We start from the raw sequence: 7,097 nt of genomic DNA, 5'->3' as shown, positions 1-7,097 counted from the left end.
TCTATTAACCCCACAATATTTTAAAGATTTTATTTATTCATTTGAGAGAGAAAGCACACACAGGGAGAGAAGCAGAGGGAGAAGCAGAGACTCCCCATTGAGCAGGGAGCCCGATGTGGGGCTCGATCCCAAGGCCCTGGGATCATGACCTGAAGCTGAAGGCAGACGCTTAAGCCACTCAGGTGCTCCTACTTCAACATTCTTGACAGCATTTGGTATCCTCAACTTTGGTATCTTGGCAAGGTTTTAATTTTCATTTGCCTGATTATTCATGACATTGAATATCTTTTCATGTGCTTATCTGTCATATGTATATTTTCATTGATGAAATGTCAGTTTAAGTCTTGAGCCCATTTTTTTATTGAATGACCTTATTTTTTTCTTTTATTGTTAAGTAGTAACAGCTTGTCACCTATTTTGGTTATCTGATGTGTTTTTAGAGACTAAAAAAATGTATGGTGCGATCTACTTCACAACAGCGAATATACTTAACAGTACAAAAGTGTACACTTATAAAAATGGCTAAGGTGGTAAATTTTATGTCATGTGTTTTTTATTTGAGAAGGAGCACTCTTTATTGGGGAGGGAGCATTGCACATGACCGACAAATGAAGGCAGCCTGGAGGGCTGCTCACAAAGGTACGCAGGAGGGTTTGCTAAGAAAGATCAATGGGAACATGGGTTCCTCTGGGCAACTTCCCCAACCTCATCCCTTCAGAGGGTTGGGACACCCCTGACTATTTCCTTGAAGGCAGCTGTGGTCCACTAGAGATACAGTCCTCAGGAGTATCTTTTTGGTTTTTACACAGAATATTTTCTTTAGATTTCTTGAAGTCTTTATTTGTTACTTTCATTCTGCATTTTCTCAAAGCCATCAGACGAGCTTCTGGACAGATTGCCTCAACATCGGCACACAGAGGTCATCTTTAGCCATGATCAAGTCGTCCGGGGTCACACCATCATCCAGATCATCCTGCTTGCATGGATCTGAAAGATGCACTTCTTAGTCTTGTCATTAGGCAGGGGGAGCTCAATCTTCCCATCAATATGGCCTGGTCTGATAAGTGCTGGATCCAAAGTTCCTATTCAGTTTGAGGCCATGATAATTTTCATGTCACCCCTTGAATCAAATCCAACCAATAGGTTCAATAGTTCCAGCATTGGTCATTGAATTTCTCTCTCACCACCGGAATCTGAGTCATAACTTTTTGTTCCATTGGCATCAATTTCATCAATAATGAATGGTGCGTATTCTTCCATAACTTGAAAAAATTCCCAAACAAGTTTGGGCCCATCACCTCGGTAATTCTTAATAAGTTCAGTGCCAGTTACTCTCAAGAAAGTGGCTAAGGTTTGGTTTGTTACTGTTTTGGCTAATAAGGTTTTACCTGTGCCAGATGGACCACAGAGAATGACCTCCTTTGGGGTTTTATACACATCTCTTTATAATATTCAGGGTGAATGAGAGAAAGCTCCACAGATTACTTAATTTCCTGGATTTGGTTGTCTAACCCCCCGATATCAGCATAGGTTTCCTGGGTCATCTTTTCTACCTTCATCACTGTGACCAAGGGATCTGCTGTCACCCATGAGCACCCCTATGACAGCATGCTCCTTGTGGCTGAGCAAGACAGACTAATCTGTTTCAAACAGATACTTGTCTACAAAGGAAAGAATGCTGACGTAGTGTTCTGAGCCTATAGATGAAAACACAATGGCATGATTGTCATCAATGATCTTTTCCAAAATTCCTCCTGATATTGGGGTCCCCCTAAGATCGTACACCTTAGATCTTTCCTCCTCTTGCTTTTCTTCTAAAGTCTTCATTTGTTCCTGATTTCTAATGAATTCTTCCTCAATGAGAAGAGAGTCTTTAATTCTCTCTAACTTCAATAATTATAACCGGCACTGAATGTGAGATGTCACCAGAGGCAGCTTGCTGGCAGCATCTGGTCCCTCTCTTTTTTTCTTCTTTTTCCCACTCTGGTTGATACAGGGAGTTCACAGTTCTTCCAGCAGCAGTGGTTCAAGCAGCAGAAGCAAGATAAGTCAGAGAGTGGTGGTCATGGCCCTGGAGGTGGCAAGAGGATGACAAGGACAAAAAAAGGAAATGCAAACCTCCTGCTATGTGTATTAACAACAATTTTTAAAAGTATAATTGCTGAATGGCAGTCTAGAAGTCAGATTGCAATGTGTGCTTCTCTGGGAAACCATCCAAGAAGCCAACTGCTAATACTCCTTCCCGCACTAGAAACAATGTCTCTAATTCTAGTAAGGCCAGAGATCCTGTTCCAAGCCCAAGCAACATGAACCTGGGAGCCCTAGAAATCTGAGGATGATGAGGTACTTGGAAAATTCCTGATAAAAGACATCCTGAGATAGCCAAGATTATTGGTGCAAGCAGTGTGTGGTATCCAAGATTCTTGGTTTGAGGCACCATGAGTTATCCAAATCTTCTGCTTTCAAGAAGTTCATTTCTAGCTGGAATGATAAGCTAAATGGCTGTCTATTGAGGGGTGCTGGGCTTTTTAAAATTGTAGATACTTGGGCCACACAAGAGACCGTCTTGGAACCAGAATCTCTGAGTCATTACATTTTAAGCACGCTCTCCAGTTCATTCTTATATGCATTAAATGATTTAAATAATTATAAATATAAAAACAGAAGATCAGCTAAACCAAGGATCAGCAGACTTTTCTGTAAAAGGCCAATGAATATTTTGGGCTTTTTAGGCCATACAGTCTCCGTCATCTACACCAGCTACCTACTTTGTGAGACCCAGTAAAAAACTGTTCAAAAATTGTTCAAAAATTATTGACTTCAAGAGGGCCACAGCAGAGTATTAAATCAGCACACGACCCTGCTGAGCCCGGGACTCCTTGCCACCACACAAGTCATGCCCCACGAAGCAGCCCCATCTGTAGCAATTCCAACTCAACAACTATGTGTCCGCACCATCGGTAAGCAGAAGCAGCTGCAGACAAGTACACAAATGGGCAGGTGGTGGCAGGAGCTGCTCAAGGGCTCTAGTCTGCCCACCCCTGAGCTAGATCATCTTTTAGCAGGAAGGCCTGTTCCCTGATGTTCAGAAAGCTAGTGAGAGCTAATCAAAATAAATAGATAGATAGATAGTCAAATGAAATTGCATATTTGCTGAATAAGTATCATTTCATTCACGGGTTAATTTAGCTAGGTAACTCTTCAAAGGAATTTATATTGATAGTCTTATTTAATAGGAGAGAAAGAACAGGTTGCACTGCATGGGGAAAGAAATAAGGGAGTTTAGACACCAAAAGGACATCCTGCGGTTCAGAATTTCTCTGATGCAAACCTTGTTCCTGGCTGATCTGTCATCTGCACACCATAATTCAGTTAAAGTCTCTTTCAAAGGAATCTGTAGTCTGTTAAATTGTACAAGATTATCCAAAAAAGTAAAGACGGGTTTTGTGTCTGAGTCAGAAACTGGATTATAGCAGCACAGGCTTTTCTATCAAAGTAACCTAATGATGATTTGGAGTTCAATTCAAACTGGAAAAAGAAATAGCAACTTCCAACTGGAAATACCTAATCAGCTTTTTCATGATGCAACCGTCCAACTATAGCATTACAGGCATCTTACTGTGTCTAACTTCATATCTTGGCTCACACCATGTAGTATTTCCCTCAGCTCTCTCTCCACTAACTAAGTTAGAAACCATTTTTTTAAAACCAAGATGGTATATTTCAAAGTGATCACATTTATTAAAAAGCCTATAGCTCAGACACATGGGAGGTGCTCACAACATGTTTGCCATAGTCTAGGGATAAAATTACACAAAACTAATCATTAGAAGAAACATTATTAATTCATCACAGGAAGGGGGGAAGAAGCCGCTGGCATTTTTTCCAGTCTTAATTGTCCTGGAGCCCATGGCCATGACTGTTTGAGGAAAACATATGCTACACAGCTGCAAATGTAAACCTGATTACCTCTAAATTAATAACATGGAAGAGGCAGCACTTGCAGCTGTGAGAGAGAGGGAACCAAAAGGAACCCCAGTGCAATAGAATCTTCCTAACATTCGTAATGTTTGTTTTATCATAACCAGCTTTAAAGAATTATAATAAAAATCCCTGAAGGGGGGGGGGGCACAACAAAGCCAGAAAGTTTGCCACTGCCATTTCCTTGCTCTTGACCTGACCGTTGGGGTCATTACCATCTGAGGTTCCATTGGTTTTCTTTCCTCAGCTGCTGGCTCTGAGGACTTTCCGGCACCCAAAGGGATCACAAAGGGAAGACTGCAAGTACCTTTCAGTGGCCAGGCAGCTAGCGTTTCCAGTCTTTACATCGCATGTCAAACACGGGAAGTTGGAAACGAAAAATCACAGCTGTGAATTTCTGCTTAAGGTTCATTTTTCAAGAGCAAAACGAATGTACCATGTAATGGGGGGCGGGGAACAGGGGTGGAAAACTTGGGGCAAAGTGCACGTATACTTCCTCAGGAGACAGCATTTCTTTCAACATGCACTAAGAGGAAGAAAAAGAAAAACGTTTGTAGGTAACTTCGAGTCCGAACGGTCTTGGGCTTGGTCTGAAATGAAGTCTAATGCCTAAGTTATGAAGATCCATTAGTAAATTCATCAGTGAGACTTTCCTTACATTCAGGTTCAAGTAATCCTGGCATTCACCACCCTGTGTATGAATCTTCCAGGGATCTGAAAAACATATAGAGTCCCCATGCTTGACCTAGAAGCTTTAACTCCATTTTTATTGGGGAAGCAAGAGGGGTTCTAATAAACTCAGGGGAGACTGAATACTAATGGATTTGGTAGAGACTCTAAATGCTACTGGAAGAAAGAGAAGGGTAGTGGGCGAATTGACTGTAAGCTAATGATTTCCCCTCTCTGAGTTCAGACTGCTCATCTCTAACATGGATATACTAATGCTCACCTCACAGGATTGTTGTAAATGTGATTGTAAACGTGTCTGGCATCTAATAGGCCCACCAGTGTTAGCTGAATCTGAATCTGGAGCAAACATGTGGAGAGTCTGGTGGGGAGGAACATGGATCCCTTGGTGACTTCGGGAAGCAGAGCCCTGCCTCCCATCTTGATGCATCCTGGACCATTCCAGAAAAAAATCATTGTGCTGACACTCTTAGGTTTTTTTTGTTACCGCAGTTTAAAATAATAATCCTAGGTAATCTAGTTAGAAAGCTGTGGGATAAAAGCAGGGCTCTAACAAAATGACATGCTGGGGATTAAAGAAAAAAATAAATAAAATAAGAACTTCCACTTATGGAGGACCATCAGATGCTTTCTGTGGTGATGATGGTCACCATCGTCGTCATAATGTTGATCATGTGCCAATCAGTGACTGCTCTAAGCACTTCATGTATATTGTGTATATTAACTAATTTTAATTCTCTGATCTCTGTTAGGTGAATTAGCTACATTATCCACATTTCACAGGTGGATAAACTGAGGCATAAAAGCATTTAAATAACTTGCCCAAGATTACATAACTGTAGGTAAGATCTCATTTGGCTCTTTCAACAGCTAAATCTAGGAGATGGGTCTTATCCTCATTTTGCAGATGAGAAACCAAGACTGAGAAGACCAAAGTATGTCTGAGGACACACTGCCAAAAAGAGGGGCTGCTGTGCTTGGCACCCAAGACCTTCCAGAGCCTGTCCGTTCTCCCACTCCCCCGGAGGGTCCAGAAGTCAGCTGGGAGTCTTCGTGAGAACCCAAGAGTCTGGAGGGAAGACTTTATTTGCATCTTACTGTCAGAGCTAATTATTCAGTGGGTTAATCTATCTCTTCATCTTCCACTAAACTTAGTACTACTTTTCTATAAAATAAATAACAAGCTTGAATTTCACCAACCTGGGCAAATCCCACACATGTTACACCATCTGAGAGGTTCCAAGGCTTCTTATTTCCTTTCTCCTAGGGGAATGGCTATAATGAGACAGGAGCACTCCTCAGGCAACAGATTAATACAGTGATCTGTTGGGGCGCCTGGGTGGCTCAGTGGGTTAAAGCCTCTGCCTTCAGCTCAGGTCATGATCTCAGGGTCCTGGGATCGAGCCCCGCATCAGGCTCTCTGCTCGGCAGGGAGCCTGCTTCTTCCCTCTCTCTCTGCCTGCCTCTCTGCCTACTTGTGATCTCTCTCTATCAAATAAATAAATAAAATATTAAAAAAAAAAAATACAGTGATCTGTTGATTAAAAAATCCTTAGAAACTACTTTATAGCAAATTATGTGTTTTTTTTATTTGAAGGAAATTGGTGCCAACACCACAAAAGGATATTATATAGAGTCCGGCAGGAGGGAAGTGTTCCCTGGGAGCAACCCTCCCAAGGGAGAACTGATGCCATACAAGGCCAAGTGGGAGGTCTGTCTTCTACTCTAGCCTCTTCCACTGCTCACTGTCCACCCATATTCACCCCCGCTGTCCTGGATGTATGTATGTATGTATTTATTTATTTATTTATTTTTTGCTGTCCTGTATTTAAATCAGATGGATTCGAGTCAGTCATTTTCAGGCACACTGATTACATACACAGAAACCTGTTACACACAGTATCCTGAATGCTTTTCAACCCATTGTTTCAACAGCATTTGTATTTTATATTTTGTATTTTATATTTTATATATTATATTTATATTATTTGTCTATGTCTAACTTGGGGGCAAAAATCCATGGTTTGCTATTAACTGAATTTCATGCTCTCTGCTGACAGGTAGAGAACTAATTATCTGAAAATCCTCTGCAGACTCCTCTAGTAACATACACAAACACACACACACCACACACACATACACTACACACACATATCCATCCATCTATCTATCTATCAGTGAGTTCATCTGGAGCAGAGAATTGTGTCTTACTCAAGTTTTTAACACAGACCTTATCAAAGTTCCTGGCAAGTAGGAAATGTTCAATAAATATTTGTTGAATAAATGAAATAATGAAATATTGAATAATCCTTATTCAATATTTATTTAATATGATTGAATGAATAAATGAAAGGGGAAGAAATGATAGACTAGAATCACATAATGGTGGTTTTTTGTTTCCTGAGTATTCTCAAGCACATGTACACACA

At 40.9% G+C, this 7,097-nt stretch overlaps 1 pseudogene across 1 annotated transcript; it reads right to left on the bottom strand.

Annotated features, from left to right (window-relative positions):
* Nucleotides 1-684: 684 nt before the first annotated feature.
* On the bottom strand, nucleotides 685-5,088 carry LOC309870218 (26S proteasome regulatory subunit 4 pseudogene; annotated as a pseudogene). The gene is made up of 3 exons: nucleotides 4,931-5,088; nucleotides 3,332-3,401; nucleotides 685-1,983 (listed from the first exon to the last, which is right to left on the bottom strand). The product of its transcript is annotated as a 26S proteasome regulatory subunit 4 pseudogene (transcript).
* Nucleotides 5,089-7,097: the final 2,009 nt, after the last annotated feature.

Source organism: Mustela nivalis, assembly GCF_964662115.1.
Source record: "Mustela nivalis genome assembly, chromosome: 7".
NCBI classification, from domain to species: Eukaryota; Metazoa; Chordata; class Mammalia; order Carnivora; family Mustelidae; genus Mustela; species Mustela nivalis.
This window is presented reverse-complemented; position numbering and strand designations above follow the sequence as displayed.